The sequence below is a fragment of the Bufo bufo genome, chromosome 5 (genome assembly GCF_905171765.1).
Source record: "Bufo bufo chromosome 5, aBufBuf1.1, whole genome shotgun sequence".
In the NCBI taxonomy this organism is placed as follows: Eukaryota; Metazoa; Chordata; class Amphibia; order Anura; family Bufonidae; genus Bufo; species Bufo bufo.
The window spans coordinates 524,909,680-524,928,908 of record NC_053393.1 but is presented as its reverse complement, the minus strand read 5'-3'; the positions used below and the strand labels follow the sequence as shown (position 1 = coordinate 524,928,908).

General features: G+C 45.2%; 1 protein-coding gene across 1 annotated transcript in view; it reads right to left on the bottom strand.

Moving 5' to 3' along the window:
* Nucleotides 1-19,229, bottom strand: part of LOC121000602 (pituitary tumor-transforming gene 1 protein-interacting protein-like) — a 65,738-nt gene that overhangs the window by 46,117 nt on the left and 392 nt on the right. The window lies entirely within an intron of this gene.

Below are 19,229 nucleotides of genomic sequence, written 5' to 3'. Positions count from 1 at the left end.
CGTACAGTATTAGAGTGTATTGGCTCCGATGAGCCAAACTTATTACTTATAATAACTTCATAAATTGATTTATACTGCAAAAAAACATTTCCCGAACTCGGGTTCAGTTCCAAGTGGTAATTGAAACGAAGTTTTATGCAAATCGACTTCTGATGTTTCATCCGAAGTCGATTCTCTCATCCCTACTCCAAAGCAATAAAAATGAATCACATTTCCTATGCAGACCTATGTGTCGCCATGGTTACAGACTACAAACAAGCCCTCTGTGTAGTCTGATCCCGCAGTTATGTGATATTTGACTCCATCTCCTCCTTCTATAGTCCATTAGCAAAAAGAGGGGGAAGAGGAAGTGAAGTAAAGCATTGCAACCATTTTCTGCACTGCTCCGCTACAATAAAAATGAAGGACGGCTCCTAGTCAGATGTGTCTCCATGGTTACAGACTACAAACAAGTCCTTGGTGTAGTCTGATCCTGCAGGTATGTGATATTTGATTCCATCTCCTCCTTCTATAGTCTATTAGCAAGAAGAAGGGGAAGAAAGAGTGGAGTAATACATTGCAAAATGTTATTTCCTGCTCCACTACAATAATTAAGGACAGCTCTGATACAGATGGATCTCTGTGTCTCCATGGTTACAGACTACAAACAAGCCCCCTGTGTAGTCTGATCTTTCAGTTATGTGATATTTGAGAACATTGGCTCCTTCTACTGCCCTTAAAGCGAACCTTTCACCTCATTTTCACTTTATAAACTAGCAACAGTACCTTATAGATTATCTTGAGTGTGTTGTTATCCATGTTAGTGCCGCTTTCCTGCGCTTTTTATTCATAATAAAATCGTCTTATAAAGTTCTCATTTCTGCTCCAACAGTCACGCAACAAGTCAAGGGGGTAGCCCTTCCCTCTCCTCTGGCCGTACCGCCCCTGCCCTAACGCCGCCTCTATGCTTTGTAATTGACAGCCGGCTCAGTCGCCGGGACGGCGCCTCTGAATCCTGCGCATGCGCCGTCCTCCTCATTCGCCGCGCGATCCCGTCTTTCTGGCGGACACAAGCGCGACCATGTAACAGAATCGCGCATGCGCCGTACACGATGCCTGCCTGTCTGCTCTCTCTCCCGTGCGCGCGCTCCACTATCTTCAGGCTCCAAGTGCCCCACGTGATCACTGTAGACTTGCCGCAGATTGCAAGCCAGTGATCATCGTGAGCGGAGCATTGTTTGAATAATCCGAAGGTATTTTATGAAGATAGTGGAGCGCGCGCACGGGGAGAGAGAGCAGACAGGCAGGCATCGTGTACGGCGCATGCGCGATTCTGTTACATGGTCGCGCTTGTGTCCGCCAGAAAGACGGGATCGCGCGGCGAATGAGGAGGACGGCGCATGCGCAGGATTCAGAGGCGCCGTCCCGGCGACTGAGCCGGCTGTCAATTACAAAGCATAGAGGCGGCGTTAGGGCAGGGGCGGTACGGCCAGAGGAGAGGGAAGGGCTACCCCCTTGACTTGTTGCGTGACTGTTGGGGCAGAAATGAGAACTTTATAAGACGATTTTATTATGAATAAAAAGCGCAGGAAAGCGGCACTAACATGGATAACAACACACTCAAGATAATCTATAAGGTACTGTGGCTAGTTTATAAAGTGAAAATGAGGTGAAAGGTTCGCTTTAAGTAAGAAGAAGGGAATGAGAGAGTGGAGTAACACCCAGGGCTCCATCAGAGATGTACAGTGCCTTGCAAAAGTATTCACCCCACCCAACTTAACTTTTTTCCTGTTTTGGTGCCTCCCAACCTGGAATTAACATTGATTGTTTGAGGATTTACATCATGTAATTTACAGAACATGCCCACAACTTTGAAGATGTTTGTTTTTTTATTGTGAAGCAAACAACAAATAGGACAAAATAACAGAAAGTCAATGTGCAGAACTATTCACCCCCCAAAAGTCAATACTTAGTAGAGCCGCCTTTTGCAGCAATCACAGCTCCAAGTGGCTTTGGATCAGTCTCTATGAGCTCTCCACATCTTACCACTAGGATTGTTGCCCATTCCTCCTTGCAGAACTGCTCCAGCCAGGGCTCCAGACTAAAAGAATATCAAGGAGCCATTGGCTCCTAACCTAAAAAATTTAGCCGCCAAATTTCAAATACATATAATTACGGTATAATAAAAAAAAAAAAAACACACGTCTTACCTAGGGTTGTCACGATACCAACATTTTTACTTGATTTCGATACCATAAAAAAGTATTGCGATACTCGATACCACGTGAAAAAAATAAAACGCCAAAAAAGCCGCGTGCATTCCACATTTTATGGAACGTCTGGACCATAATAGAAAAGTCTTGTCGCCATTTAGCAATTCTAGGTCGCATTTGCGACCATTTTGGTTGCCATCTGGAGCCCTGCCAGCTCCTTCAGGTTGGATGTTTGCGCTTGTGAACAGCAATCTTTAAGTCTGACCACAGATTTTCTATTGGATTGAGATCTGGGCTGTGACTCGGCCATTCCAACACATTTACATGTTTCCCCTTAAACCACCCAAGTGTTGCTGAAGCCGTGTGTTTGGGGTCATTGTCCTGCTGGAAGGTGAACCTCCGTCCGAGCCTCAGATCACACACAGAGTGGGACAGGTCGTGCTCAAGAATATCCCTGTATTTAGCACCATCCATCTTTCACTCCACTCTGACCAGTTTCCCAGTCCCATCCCCCCAGTATGATGCTGCCACCACCATGTCTCACTGTGGGGATGGTGTTCTTTGGGTGATGGGATGTGTTGGGTTTGCGACAGACATAGCGTTTTCTTTATGGCCGAAACGTTAAATGTTAGTCTCATCAGACCAGAGCACCTTCCTCCATACATTTTGGGAGTCTCCCACAGGCCTTATCACAGACTTACAACGAGCCTTATTGTTTTTAGCTGAAAGTAATGGCTTTCTTCTGGCCACTCTGCCATAAAGCCCAACTCTATGGAGCGTACGGCTTATTGTCGTCCTATGGACAGATCCTCCAGTCTCTGCTGTGGAACTCTGCAGCTCCTCCAGGGTTTCCTTAGGTCTCTGTGCTGCCTCTCGGATTAATGCCCTCCTTGCCCGGTCCATGAGTTTTGGTGGGCGGCCGTCTCTTGGCAGGTTTGCTGTTGGGCCATGTTATTTCCATTTGATTATAACAGATTTGATGGTGCTCCTGGGGATCATCAAAGATTTGGATATTTTTTTATAACCTAACCCTGACTTGTACTTCTCAACAACATTGTCCCTTACTTGTTTGGAGAGTTCCTTGGTCTTCATGGCAGTGTTTGGTTAGTGATGCCTCTTGCTTAGGTGTTGCAGCCTCTGGGGCCTTTCATAGAAGGTGTGTATATGTAATGACAGATCATGTGACACTTAGATTGCACACAGGTGACATCATTTCACTAATTATGTGACTTCTGAAGGTAATTGGTTGCCCCAGAGCTTTTTATGGGCTTCCTAACAAAAGGGGGTGAATACATACGCACAGGACAATTTTCTGTTTTCTATTTCTAAACAATAGTTTTATTTATATATTTTTCTCATTTCACTTCACCGACTTAGACTATTGTGTTCTGATCCGTCACATAAAATTCAGATTAACAAAACATTGAACTTAAGGCTGTAATGTAACAAAATACGAAAAAAGTCAAGGGGGGTGAATACTTTTGCAAGGCACTGTATATAGCAGAAGGTAGGTTGCATTTTTTATTAAAAACTATTTGCAAAACTGCTTATTTTAGAGGCGGGGCAGGGTTTAAATTTGGTGCACTAAGGCCAGATACAATGCGCCCATACCACAACAAGAGACATGGGGTGGCGGAGAGGATGGGATGTTCCACGTGGGGAAACATGCAGAGAGGCGGCCGGAATAAGACTACAACATTCCATATTTTATTCCGGCCGTCTCTCAGCATGTTTGCTGTGCTGTCACCAGAACTCCGGTCCGCCCCCATTATAGTCAATGGGGCCGGAGCGGACCTCCGGCACCCGCCGCAACAGCCTGCCGGAGAGGGCTACCGCTAGTGTTTAATTTTTCACTTCACTTATATAGTGCATATGATGAAGTGGGCAGCTGGAATTTTTTTTTATTAATTTGGCCACCAGATAATATATGAATATATATATATTAATTTGATTAGTTAGTGATATAGTGGTCAAATATAATTATTATTGGTAGAACATTTTTTGTATAAAATATTTATTCTTCTAATGCCCCCTTGATCATTGGTGGTATCAGTGGGAATAAAGCGTTGGGCAATCAGGCAAATACCACATAGGAAGATCCAGCGACGTCACAGCTCTCTCCTCCCTCTTCTCTGCGATGCCGGCTGCATTCAGCGCAGGCGCAGTGAGGAAGCCGGCGAGCGTCCCTTCACTCACTGTGCCTGCGCCGAATACTGAACGGGATGGCGCAGATGCGAGATTTCGCCGGTAGGAGACCAACGCTGGCCTGGCCCTGTCAATCAAGTGAACAAGGGTGTTGAAAGAGGTGGGCGAATGGAGCCTCTAGGAGCAGGTGCAACGTCCCACCCCCCCCACCACCCTGCTCCTAGAGGCTAATTAACATATAATAAAAGTTTAAATTGTGCAGTAAGGGGTGCATCCATAAGCATGAGAACAGGCTAGTTAGGGTCTGCTGACATTAGCACATCGCTGATGTCAGCCAGCTTAATAGGGTTAATTCTGGAGACAGAATCCCTTTAATAGTTCGGAAGCAGTGATTCTATTTATGCAGATTTTTTATTGTTTATTTTTAGATGTCAAATAAGGGAGGCGATTTGAATTTTTAATATATAAAAAAAGCCAAAAAAGTGGGCAGCACTCCATGAGATAAAAAAGTAGAAAAATCTTTATTTACCCAGACAGGACATGCGACGTTTCGGCTCTATGTGTATATACACACACAGGTGAAACTCGAAAAATTAGAATATCGTGATATAAAGTTTTTTGGTGAGATATATTATTATTGAATTTATCGACACTATTGAGTCATATGAATATAGTGTCGATCATATCTACCACAATATATGTGATTGTAATGTTGTATATTATTGCTACATTGTTCTTAAAAATGTTATTACTTGTATTTTATGGGGATTTAATAAATACTTTCTGCACATGTCAATTTGGTTGCCAAGTGTATGAGTGCTCGCCCATTATTCTATTACTACATTTGCCTTTTAAGAGAGGGTGGGGCGATTCCCTCTATATGAGCTTGCAGCCCCATACCTTAACTACTTGCTAGTGAGCCATCTCAACCTACCACTAGTTTTCATAATCATCCAAATTATAACAAATAAAGGCTTAAAATATCTCGTTTTGCATGTAATGAGTCTATCTTATATGTTAGTTCCACCTTTTAACTCCTTCCCGACCTATGACGTACTACTACGTCATGGGAACCACTGTGTTCCCGCGATTTGACGTAATAGTATGTCATAGTGATCGCGCGGCACCGGAGCGGTGCGCGCACGATCACTGCAGGGGCCCGGCAGTCCGTGGTAGCTGGGCCCCTGCTGTATCCGCCGGCATCGCTGTAAAAGCCGATGCCGGCGGATTAACCCCTTCTATGCCACGGTCCGGGCTGACCGCTACATAGAAGAGGTTTGTGTCGGGTGAGTGATAGCATGGAGTCCCCGCGCTGCTGTGGCGGGGACCCGATGCGACACAAGGCAGCCCGATGCCGTGCAGAGGCTGCCCAATGCCTTGCACGGCATCCAGAACTGCCTTCTACGGGAGCCGAGGAGATCCAGCCTCAGGCCCGTCTCCTAGGCAACCTGTTAGTGTTTGACTCAGTGTAACAGGCAATGCATTACAATACAGATGTATTGTAATGCATTGCAGAGGGGATCAGACCCCCAAAAGTGAATGTCATAAAGAAAGAAAAAGAAAAAAAAAGAAAAAAAAAGTGTTTTAATAAAATTAATAAAGTAAAAAAAGAAAAAAAAAAAAAAAACGCCCCTTTCCTCTTATTTTATAATAAAAAACAAAACCCACACATATTAGGTATCGCCGCGTCCGTAATGACTGGCTCTATAAATATATCACATGATCCACCCTGTCCGATAAACACCACTAAAAAAATTAAATAGAAACGGTGTAAAAAAAAAAAAAAAGAAGCCATTTTTGCCACCTTACATCACAAAAAGTGCAACACCAAGCGATCAAAAAGGTGTATGTCCCACAAAATGGTATCAATAAAACCGTCACCTCATCCCGCAAAAAATGAGCCCCTACCTAAGACAGTCGCCCAAAAAATAAAAAAAAATAAAACTAGTGGAGACACTAAAACATCATTTTTTTTGTTTCAAAATGGCTATTATTGTGCTAAAGTGAAATACATAAAAAAATATACATATTAGTATATACATATTCTGAAATTTCATCTCCATTTTCTATTAATTCTTGTGGAACACCTAAAGGGTTAACAAAGTTTGTAAAATCAGTTTTGTATACCTTGAGGGGTGTCGTTTCTAAAATGGGGTCATTTTTGGGTGGTTTCTATTATGTAAGCCTCACAAAGTGACTTCAGACCTGAACTGGTCCTTTAAAAAGTGGGTTTTGGAAATTTTCCAAAAAATTTCAAGATTTGCTTCTAAACTTCTAAGCCTTCCAACATCCCCAAAAAATTAAATGTCATTTTCAAAATGATCCAAACATGAAGTAGACATATGGGGAATGTAAAGTAATTACTATTTTTGGAGGTATTACTATCTATTATAAAAAGTAGAGAAATTGAAATTTGCAAATTTTTCCAAATTTTTGGTAAAATTTGGAATTTTTTTTATAAATAAAAATTATTTTTTTTGACTCAATTTTACCACTGTCATGAAGTACAATATGTGACGAGAAAACAATCTCAGAATGGCCTGGATAAGTAAAAGCGTTTTAAGGTTATCCACCACATAAAGTGAAAAATACAGTGAAAAAATGGCCTGGGCAGGAAGGTGAAAACAGGCCAGGGGTTGAAGGGGTTAAGTTGCATTACTGAAATAAACTTTGCACGATATTCTAATTTTTCGAGTTTCACATATATATATAATTTTTTTTTTTTATTGTCATTTTTAGTCCCCTTGGGGGATCTTTAACATACGATTTTTTGATCACTTATTACATAGCCTGCAATAGTATATTATTGCAGTCTATAGGACTTTTACAGCTGCAGGGCAGGGCTTAATAGGCAGCTTACTAAGACAGGCCTTCACAAGGCCTAAGACTGTCGTAGTATCCGATTAGAGCCCCATGAGTTTGTTGCAGTGGCTCTGATCAGAGGAAGCCCTGTCGGATCCGTCCTGCAGCTAGTATGAAAGTACCCTAACCCAAACCCGAACTTCTGTGAAGAAGTCCGGGTTCGGGTCTGGGTACAAAACATGCCGATTTTACTCACGTGCGTGCAAAACGCGACGCACCCGCATCCTGTGCTCACACGCGATGCCCGTGTGAAAGAGGCCTTATGGTTTTCTAGAAGACGTTATGTCAGTGAAGTTCGGCACTTCAGAGCTCATTCATTTCACACCGGCCTGGCTCGTAACGTAAATTACACTGCAATGAACCAGAATTAAAACTGGCCAGGCGTGATATTGGCTCTAAGGAGAGCCGCGTTCTGAAATTTACAGCCTTACTGGATTTTAGGGAAATCTACTTAAAATAAACGTGGCCACCGATAACTGAAAAAATTTCCTGGCGCCATCATATGACTGACGACCTACGGTATAAAACCAACCAGTGCAATGGGAAACCAGGGCAGATTTTACAGATGTTTTTGAGGTGCAGGTGACATAGGCGGGCGAGACACTGGATATGGGGGATGAAGGAGAAATCGGTGTCAAACATACCGAGCGTGCTGCCTAGGAGTGATGATGGTGCCACACACAGAGGTAGAAATCAGGGTTTGGTAGGTTAGTAGATGGAGAGAACACAAGATGTTCAGTTTTTGAAAGACTCAGTTTCAGATAGAGAGAGGACATGATATAAGAGATGGTGGACAGTCACTGGTGTTCTGTGATACAGCAGGGGTAATGTCAGGGGAAGAAGTGTATAGTTGGGTGTCATCAGCATGGAGATGGTACTGGAAACCAAATCTGCTGATGGTCTGTCCAAATGGGGCTGTGTAGAGAGAGAAGAGAAGAGGGCCTAGGACTGAACCCTGAGGAACCCCAACAGTGAGAGGGAGAGGAGAAGAAGTGGAACCAGCGAACGACACACTGAAAGAGCAGTCAGAGAGACATGAAGAAAACCAGGAGAGAGCAGTGTCCTGTAGGCAGATAGACTGGAGCATGGTGAGTAGGAGATGGTGGTCTACAGTGTCAAAAGCAGCAGAGAGATCCAGAAGAATGAGGAAAGAGTAGTCACTGTTGCAGTTAAAGGGTTTCTGTCACCAGATTTAACCCTATTAAGCTAGCTGACATTAGCGATGTGCTAATGTCAGCTAAACCTAACTAGCCTATTCCTACTTTTATCTATGCCCCCGTTACGCCAGAAATCTAACTTTTATAATATGCTAATTAGCATTGTTACTGCTCCTAGAGGCTCCGTTCTCCCACCTTTTGTTGCCTCCCTCCAAGTCCTGATTGACAGCGCCAGGCAGCGCTCGCATCTGTCTGCCAGCCCTGTGCTCTGGTGAAATCTCGTGCCGTTCAGCATTCGGCGCAGGCTCGGTGAGGGAAAGACGCTCGCAGGCTGCCAGCTTCCTCACCGCACCAGCGGCGAATACTGAGCAGCGCGAGATTCCACCAGAGCACAGGGCTGGCAGACGGATGCGAGCGCTGCCTGGCGCTGTCAATCAGGACTTGGAGGGAGGCAACAAAAGGTGGGAGAACGGAGCCTCTAGGAGCAGTAACAATGCTAATTAGCATATTATAAAAGTTAGATTTCTGGCGTAACGGGGGCATAGATAAAAGTAGGAATAGGCTAGTTAGGTTTAGCTGACATTAGTACATCGCTAATGTCAGCTAGCTTAATAGGGTTAAATCTGGTGACAGAAACCCTTTAACTGTCAGGAGGTCATTGGTCACTTTGGGAAGGGCAGTTTCTGTAGAATGCGGAAACCAGATTGTAATGGATTAAGGAAAGTGAGCAGAGAGATAGCGGATGAGGCGAGAATAGACCAGACGCTCCAGGAGCTTAGAGATGAAGGGAAGATTAGAGACTGGTCTGTAATTAGTTGTGCAGTGCGGGTCAAGAGAAGGTATTTTTTAATAATGGAGTAACGATAGAGTGTTTGAAAAATGGTATTACTTGCCGGTAATTTGATTTTACAGAGCCCATGACAGCACCACCGGAGAGAGGAGGATCCGCCCCACAGAGACAGGAAACCTGCAGAATAAAACGGGCGGGCCTACTCCTCCTCTTCAGTGAGTTTTCCAAGTATCGGAGGAAGGCCGCCACATGAATTAGACATGCAATTTGTATACAGGGAACATATATTATATATATATTTTTTTTTTATTTTTTTTTTAACACCCGTGTAATAAAGAAGAACCACCAGGGAGGGAAACCCAGGGTGCTGTCATGGGCTCTGTAAAATCAAATTACCGGTAAGTAATACCATTTTTTCCTATCGCCCATGACAGCACCACCGGAGATTTACTAGAGTAATCCATAAGGGTGGGAAGTAGAAAGAAGAATCCCTTTACCAAGGAAGGATCACCAGAAGAGTTCACGTCCAACCTATAGTGCCTAAAAAAGGTCAAAAGGGGAAGACCAGGTTGCTGCCACACAAATTTTCTCTATTGGAACAGAAGACCTCTCAGCTCAGGAGGCAGCCACCGCCCTGGTCGAGTGGGCCCTTCGGCCCCCCGGGGGAGACAACCCCGATGAAAGGTAGGATAAGGAGATGGCTGACACGACCCACCGAGATATGGAACTCTTTGAGGCAGCAGAACCTTTGTATCTCCCTTGAAACTGTAGGAAGAGTGAGGAAGATTTCCGCCAGGAAGAGGTAGAGGACAGATAGGCCAAAGAGCTCTCTTGACATCCAGACAGTGCAGAGATTCTTCTTCCTCAGAGGAAGGATTTTGACAGAGAGTGGGAAGAACAATCTCCTGAGAGCGGTGGAGTTTGGTGGCGACTTTTGGAAGAAAAGCCGGGTCAGGACGGATGATAACTTTGTCTTCTAAATCAAGGTATACGGAGGGTTGATGGAGATGGCCTGGATCTCACCAATCCTCCGAGCAGAAGTCAAGGCTATCAGAACGGATAGCTTTAAGGTAAGGTGTTTAATTGAAATAGAATCAATGGGCTCAAAGGGGGGCCCAGACAAAGCTTTTAATACCACCTCCAGACTCCAGGGGGGGGGGCTTTTGGAACTACCACCAAGGAAGACCTCTCCACAGCTCTAAAAAACCTGGCAACCCAAGGGCTACTAGCTATGTTCTGATAAAAAAGAATCGACAGGGCAGAGACCTGAACTCTCAGGGTACTGACTGATAGACCCATCTCTAGACCTTTCTGGAGAAACTCAAGAATAGAAAGCAAGGGATCAACCCTAGGTAGGCTCCTTAACTGGATCTGGGCAAAATTTAAGAACCTGTGCCAGACTCTGCTATAGATCTTTATAGTAACTTCCTTTTACTTTTTAGCAGGGTAGAAACCAAGGCATTAGAAAACCCTTCCTTTTCTAATAACCACCTTTCAAAATCCAGGCCGTTAAATGTAGGCTGTCTACAGCTGGATGTCTCACAGGTCCCTGGCCCAGAAGGCCCCGGACCGTCGGAAGCACCCAGGGATCGGCAATCGACATGGTTCGGAGTCCCGAGAACCAGGACCTCCCGGGCCAGAAGGGCGCAATCAGGATTACTGCGGCCTGCTCCTCCCTGATTCTCCGTAAAACTCAGGGAATCAGGGGGAAGAGGGGGAAGGCATAAGCTAGGCGGAAATTCCACTCCTGAGACCGGGCGTCTATCCCACAGGGGGATCCCGCTCTGCTTAGGGAATAGAATCTAGCCACCTTCTTCTTAGAATACGTGGCAATAAGTCGATTTCGGAAAACCCCCAAAGATCTACTATCCTCTGGAAAACCATGGGGTCTAGGGACCATTCCCCCTGGGACAGGGTATGACGGCTCAGAAAATCCGCCTGTCTGTTCTCCACCCTTCTGATGTGGACCGCTGAAATCGAGGTACATACCCTTTCTGCCAGACTCAGAGTGACATAAGCTTCCTCCATAAGAGCCCTGCATCTTGTCCCTCCCTGCCTGTTCAAATAGGAGACTACAGTCCTGTTGTCCGAAAGGATCCTTAGGTCCTTCCCTTTTATGAAGGGAGGCCCTCATCGCAAGGCCGACTGCCATCAATTCTTTCAGGTTGGAGGACTCTACTTTTTTGTAGGGGGTCCCAACGACCCTGGAAGGAAGTTCCTTGAATGTGGGTACCCCACCCCCAAGGGCTTGCATCTGTAGTCAGGCACACTAATTAAGGTTTGGACTGAGACCTCCATTTTTGCATTTAAGGACCAGCTTTCCTTCTAAGCAGACAGGATTTCCCACTGTAAAGCTCTGGAGTGCAGCTGAGCCCACCTTACTCCCGGAATACAGGATGTGAGGGAGCCGAGGACCGACATTGCTGTCCTTACTGAAGTAACCGGTCTCCGGGTTAGATTTCGGATCTTGTTCTGGACAACTACTACCTTGCTTGTAGGTAAGAAGGTTTTCTGGAGAGAAGAGTCCAGTATTAGGCCTAAGAAGGTCTGCCTCCTCGATGGACGGGGTCTTGACTTCTCCTCGTTTATTATCCACCCTAACCTGTTCAGGATAACCCGGGTCTCTGATACTGCCCAGATTTTTTATTTTTTATTTTTTTTTTAAATAATTTTTTTTATTTTTTATTTATTTATATTTTTATTTTATTTTGTATTTAATTTTTTAAATTTTTATTTTTATTTTGGCTCTGCATCTCGTTCCTCCTTGTTTGTTTAAATAGGATACTACCGTCCTGATGTCTGAAAGAATTCTTAAATTCCTTCCTTTTATTTTTGGAAGTGAATTCCTCATAGCTAAGCCTACCGCCATCAGCCCCCAAGGACTTGCGTCCGTAGTCAGGCAACCAAATTTTTGATCTTCCACGGGGCCCCCTTTGTGAGATTTTCTTTTTCTAACCACCAGGCTAGTTCCTGGATAGTCTGGGAAGAGACTTCCAACTGGCGTCCAGTGATTTGCTCTTCTCCCAACTGGCCAGAATCTCCCACTGTAAGCCCTGGAATGAAATTGTGCCCACCTTACTGCTGGAATACAGGACGTGAGGGAGCCCAGGACTGACATTGCCTTCCTTATGGAGGTCACCGGTCTTTGGGTTAGACTTGTAATCTTGCTTTGAACGGTTTGTATCTCCTCTATAGGCCAAAAAACATCTCTGGAGAGAAGAGTCCAAAATTAAGCCCATTTATAATGGTTCTCCAGGAACTTTTTTTTTTTTTTTTTGACCAGAAAAAGCGGTGAATAGAACCCTTTTCCTCCTCTTTTTCCCTAATGGATCTTCCTTGTATGGTAAGAATCTGGCAGGAGGAGACTGAAGGAATTCCAGATAAAGGCCTCTGGATATGGTATCGAGCACCCAAGGGCTCAAGGAATCTTCCTCCATTCTAATGCGCAATCCTTCAGTCTGCCCCCTACCGGAGTGCTGGCGTCATTGTTGGCCTGACTTCTTTTTATCCGAGGAGGGCTGGCTAAAGAATAAATTCCTGCTCTACCTTTGACCCCTAAACCGGTCTTCTCTAGATTTTCTATCTTGTTCCTGGTTTCCCTTAAAGGGACGAAAGGAGCGACTAAACCTGCTTTTACTGGGGAAAGAACTCTGAAATCCGGGAAACTTTCTCTTTTGACAGCTGCCTTATGCAGGAGGTCATCTAACTAGGACCAAAGAGGTACTCCCCCTCACACGGAACTCCGCAGAGCTTTGTCTTGGAGGCAGAATCGCCACTCCAATTTTTTATCCACAGTGCTCACCGAGCCGAATTGGATAGGGCTGCTGACTTAGCGGCTAGTCTGACCGAGTCAGTAGACGCATCCGCCAAAAAGTCAGCTGCTTTTTTTTTTTTTTTTTTTTTTAGCTGAGTTTCTAATTCAGACAGCCAAACAATTAAGGAACGGGCAGTACAGGTGGAGGCTATACTGGGCCTAAAAGATGAAGTTGATGCCTCCCTTTATAGTAGAACGAAAGGCCTTTTAAAAGCTTCTCCGTATTTTCCACAGGGAAACACGGTCCTCTTCTTCTGAAAAAATTGGATTTCGCCGGGTCTCTTTACGAATAGGCCTCTGCTCCTTTTTAGCGGTTTTAAGGAGGAGTTAACCTCTGACCGAACCACAGCCTGTAGACATTTATAAAAGGAAGGAGATTCTTCTTCCACCATTTTGTCTATACAGGTCTGGCCCATTTTCTCCCGCCGGAGGGAAACCCCACTTTATACAACACACATCTATTTTCTTTTGGCCACCACTTTCCTAGGCTTAACCTGTAAATAAACAGTAATGCCTATCAGTATAAAAGTATCTAGGTCAAAAGACCCACACTCACCCCTTCAGAGGTACCGGAGCAGGAGGGACAGCAGGCTCCTCAGAGGGCTTGTCTTCCTCCATTGCAGGCAGCCAGCCCGGTTGTAAACAGACACCGCCAACGACAATCGCACTCCTTTCCCTAGGGCGCAGGCAGATTATGTCACCGCCGACGCTTACGCCGGTCACATGACTACAGGAGCGCTATCCGGCACTCACTGCCAAAGCCGCTCCTCTTCCTCCCCCTGGTGGCCGGCGTTCAATCTTCGCGGCACCTCCATGGAGGTGCCGGCTTTCCCCCAGCTCCAGCACACTGAGTACCCCCTCCGGAGTCAGCTGTGCCTCTGCTCGGCCCCCAGCGCACCTCGATGCCGCCAACTTCCAGGGACCGCAGGTCAGTAGCGGAGCGCCACCAGAGAGAGGGCTTGTTGCATCCATGCTGCAGGCTTCCCACCAGAGACAGGAAACCACACTGAAGAGGAGGAGTAGGCCCGCCCGTTTTATTCTGCAGGTTTCCTGTCTCTGTGGGGCGGATCCTCCTCTCTCCGGTGGTGCTGTCATGGGCGATAGGAAAATAGGAGGAGAAGATACCAGAAGAGAGAGAGAGGTTGAAGATTTTTGTTAGGTGACTGGTGACAGCTGGAGAGAGGGACTGGAGTAGGTGTGAGGGAATGGGGTCAGAAGGGCATGTGGTAGGACCAGAAGACGAGAGGAGCCTGGAGACGACTTCCTCCATGACTGAGTCAGACGTGGGCAGTGAGCCAGAGGAGATGCGGGGAAGGGGATCGATGACACCGATTTCATACCGGTTGTTTTCCATTTCCTCTGTGAAGTAGGTGGCCAGATCTTCAGCACAGAGGTCTGTGATAGGTGCCTGCACTTTAGGACTGAGGAGGTAGTGAAAAGCCTCAAAGAGTTTTTTTGGGCTGTTGGGCAGTGAGGAGATTAGGGTGGTGAAGTATGGTGAGGTGGAGGGCAGAGTTATAGGTTCTTAGCATGAATTTGCAATGGAGGAAATTTTGGGAGGTTTTTCTCCATAGACCTTCCTATACAACCCCTTTAAGAATACATTGATAATATGGCTCAAGCAGGACTTACCCACAACGCTTACTAGTGGGGGTACTCCAAACGATGACTGGAAATTCCCCTCTATCACCAGTAAAAGTCTACCAAAGTGGAAAAGTTCATCACAAACAACCCTTTTAATGGGTGGTCCGGCCTCCGAGACCCCAAACAAACAGCTGATTTTGAGGAGGCAATTTGCTGCTGGCTAGTGTTGAGCGAACTTGTTTTTTAAGTTCGGCGTCTAAAGTTTGGGTTCGGGTTATCGAAGAATCCCGTTATGGATTCTAAATTCCGTTATGGTCCGTGGTAGCGGAATCCATAACGGGATACTTCGATAACCCGAACTTTAGACGCCGAACTTAAAACACAAGTTCGCTCAACCCTACTGCTGGCTGCTCAATTCCCCTGCAGCGGCCACTACAGGTGGAAAGTAGAATGACAAGTGGTCATTCACAAGAATGGCCTTCAAGAGAATACATGGATGGATCTGGTTCAGCAGAGGCACGTAGCGGGGAGTTCGGAGCAGGAGACCCCCTTATGATATCCATAGGCCTTACTAGGACAAATAGAACTGGGTGATCAAGACTTCCCCTTTAAGAAGACTCTGTTACCCCCCTGAATTATATACTCTGGAATTCTCCGGTAATAATCCCCAAAAAAAACATTTAAAATAATAGCTAGTCTCTTAATGGATTTGATATGGCGAGGAAAAAAACCAAGGATAAAAGCACAAATACTGTATATCCAAGAGAGGGAAAGCGGATTATCCATCCCAGATCTGGAACTTTATTTTATTGCTGGCCCTATAAAAAATATGATAATGTGGAGTAATACGCAAAGATACAAGTCCATGATTACAGGGATAAATTATAGGTTAGACAATTGTACTATCTTCCAATTAATAGAAGCGGGAATTTTGGCACAACAGGGAAGTAGTAAGATACCGTTAATTGAATTGATGGATAGGGTTTGGAAGGAAGCTAGAGTGTCGTGGACCCGGCTTGGACCCCATGTTGACACCTTACTGAATTAAAGTCAATCGAGGAAAAAATTTGGTGGAAACATGGGGTTTACAAACTGGGCCAGGTATGGAGACAGGGAGATATAATAGTACATAAGGATCTCAAAAAGGAGCTTAAAACAAGCACTGAGAACGTCGCTAGGAAAAGGCACGCAAATCGATACCCCCCCGCAGCCGCTAATGAATATCTCCAAGGCAATAGCAGGGGGGAAATTAATTTCTAAAATATATGAATGTCTGGTACACCAAAAGACCAAGAAAAAAAGCAGTCAATGGTTTAATGCATATATGGAGAGATGATATAAACCCCCCAACAAGAAGAGTTCTGGAAATTGGCCATAAAAGAAAAAAAATAGGGTTTCCAAGAACTTTTCCCATAGGATTACCCAATTCAATATACTAAACCGCCTTTACTACTCCCCTAAGGCTACTTTCACACTTGCGGCAGAGAGATCCGGCAAGCAGTTCCGTCGCCGGAACTGCCTGCCGGATCAGGCAAAATGTATGCTAACTGATGGCATCAGTAAGACTGATCAGGATCCAGATCAGTCTTAAAAATGCCTGATCAGTCGAAAAAATGCATTGAAATACCGGATCCGTCTTTCCGGTGTCATCCGGCAAAAACGGATCCGGTATTTATTTTTTCACCTTTTTTTTCAGTCTGCGCATGCGCATACCGGAAGGACGGATCCGGCATTCCGGTATTCTGAATGCCGGATCCGGCACTAATACATTCCTATGGGAAAAAATGCCTGATCCGGCATTCAGGCAAGTCTTCAGTTTTTTTAGCCGGAGATAAAACCGTAGCATGCTACGGTTTTCTCTTTTGCCTGATCAGTCAAAACGACTGAACTGAAGACATCCTGATGCAAACTGAACGGATTACTCTCCATTCAGAATGCATAGGGATAAAACTGATCAGTTCTTTTCCGGTATAGAGCCCCTGTGACGGAACTCTATGCCGGAAAAGAACAACGCAAGTGTGAAAGTAGCCTTAGATATTAATGAAATGTTATAAAACTAAAAAGTTTTTAGTTGTTTAAAATGCGGGGAGGAAGGGGTGGACGATGTTCATATACTCTGGACATGTACCGTATTTTTCGCCCTATATGATGCACCAGCCCATAAGACGCACATAGGTTTGTGAGGAGGAAAATAAGAAAAAAAATATTTTGAACCAAAAGGTGTGTTTTTGGTGGGTTTTGAACTAATTGTGGTCTGTTATGGGGGATCTGTGGGTGACGCACTGTTATGGGGGATCTGTGGGTGACACTTATGGGGGGATCTGTGGGTGACACTTATGGGGGGATCTGTGGGTGACACTTATGGGGGGATCTGTGGGTGACACTTATGGGGGGATCTGTGGGTGACACTTATGGGGGGATCTGTGGGTGACACTTATGGGGGGATCTGTGGGTGACACTTATGGGGGGATCTGTGGGTGACACTTATGGGGGGATCTGTGGGTGACACTTATGGGGGGATCTGTTGGTGGCTCTTATTGGGCTCTCTGGATGGCACTGTTATGGGGATCTGTGTATGACAGTTATGGGGGGGTCTGTGGATGACACATATATAGCATCTTATGCTATGTGTCATCCACAGATCCGCTCCATAAGTGTCCCTGTAGTGAATGACCCTCAATACAGGGGGTGGGGGCCGCATCTGCTTTTATAATGACAGCGGGGCCCGTGCAGTGACTGTATTCTACTACACGGGCCCCGCTCACTGTATAATCGTATCTCTAATAGTAAATTGTTATGTATATAATCGCATAATCAGCGCCTGTATACTTACAACTACAAGCGCTCAGTAGCAGAGAGGAGGGAGTAGGCAGGCCGGGAGGACGGGCGCTGGCAGCGTGAGTCACTACGTCACGCGCCTGCTTCATTCATAAAGTGGGCGGCGCAGGCGCGTGACGTAGTGACTCACGCTGCCATTGCCCGTCCTCCCGGCCTGCCTACTCCCTCCTACCTACCGAGCGCTTGTAAGTATACAGGCGCTGATTATGCGATTACGGTATATACATAACAATTAACTATTAGAGATACGATTATACAGTGAGCGGGGCCCGTGTAGTAGAATACAGTCACTGCGCGGGCCCCGCTGTCATTATAAAAGCAGATGCCGGCCCCCAGCCCCTCCTCTCTCACAGCTGATACATCCGCCGCGCGGCATCGCGGCGGGTGTATCACTGAAAATTCGGGAAAATCAGCAGCATTCGCCCCATAAGATGCACTGCTATTTCCCCGCCACTTTTGGGGGAAAAAAAGTGCGTCTTATATGGTGAAAAATATGGTATAAGGAGGGGGGAGGGAGGGAGAGCGAGAGGCGGCACAGAGGATTAGGAGGCGGCGCCGAAGTCCGGAAAGGCGGCGCTGGGCACGAACGGCGGCGGGCACCTTGCATCCATTAACATCCCCTTGGGCACCTTATTTGATTGACTGACAAGTTAGTAATAGCTGTTTTTTTAGCTAAATAAGCCCACAGATGACATTTAGAAGCCCACATTAGGAATCGTGAAGACGCCCTGAACATCAGCATATTTTTAGCTGACAGGGGTGAAACCTGGTGACAGAATACAACAGAGATTTGTTAGAACATGGCAGAAATGGTTAATATAGTTACTCCCTGGGAGAAGATGGGTGGTATGAGTTGGACCGTGGGGTAAATACAATGATATGTAACTAAAAGATTGTTATAACTTGTTTGTATGAAGTAAAAAACAATAAAGATTTATATATATAAAAAAAAAAAAAAAAAAAAAAAAAACTCAGTAAATGGACTCACCTGTAATGTGATCTAGTGACGGTATGCACTGGCCTGGAGGCCATTTAAAGAGGCAGGCCGGGACTAGAAAATGTTTTCTGCCAGGAGCAGCGCCCATCTGTCCATGTGTCTGGCATCGCATCTCTGCTCCATTAAAGTGAATGGGACAGATATGCAGTACCAGACCCAACCTATGTACAGGTGTGGCGCTGTTTCTAGAAGAAGGTAGTCATATTTTTTAAACCTGGACAACCCCTTTAATGAAGTTTGCTGCTTAGCCTATTAAGCATCAATAGTTTACTCACGGAAAACCCCTTTAAAGGGATATTCTGGTAAAGTAACAATTTTTGAAAAACTGCATTAAGGCTGCAAGCTGTGCCCCAACCAGAACCCATACCTATACATATAACCAGAACCTATACCTATACATATAACCAGAACCCATACCTATACATATAACCAGAACCTATACATATACATATAACCAGAACCTATACATATACATATAACCAGAACCTATACCTATACATATAACCAGAACCCATACCTATACATATAACCAGAACCTATACATATACATATAACCAGAACCTATACCTATACATATAACCAGAACCCATACCTATACATATAACCAGAACCTATACCTATATACATATAACCAGAACCCATTCCTACAGATATAACCAGAACCCATACCTATACATATAACCAGAACCCAACCCATCTCTGAAGAGATAACCGATGACATCACTTCTCTGAAGAGATAACCGATGACATCACTCCTCCCAGAGATAACTGATGACATCACTCCTCCCAGAGATAACTGATGACATCACTCCTCCCAGAGATAACCGATGACATCACTCCTCCCAGAGAT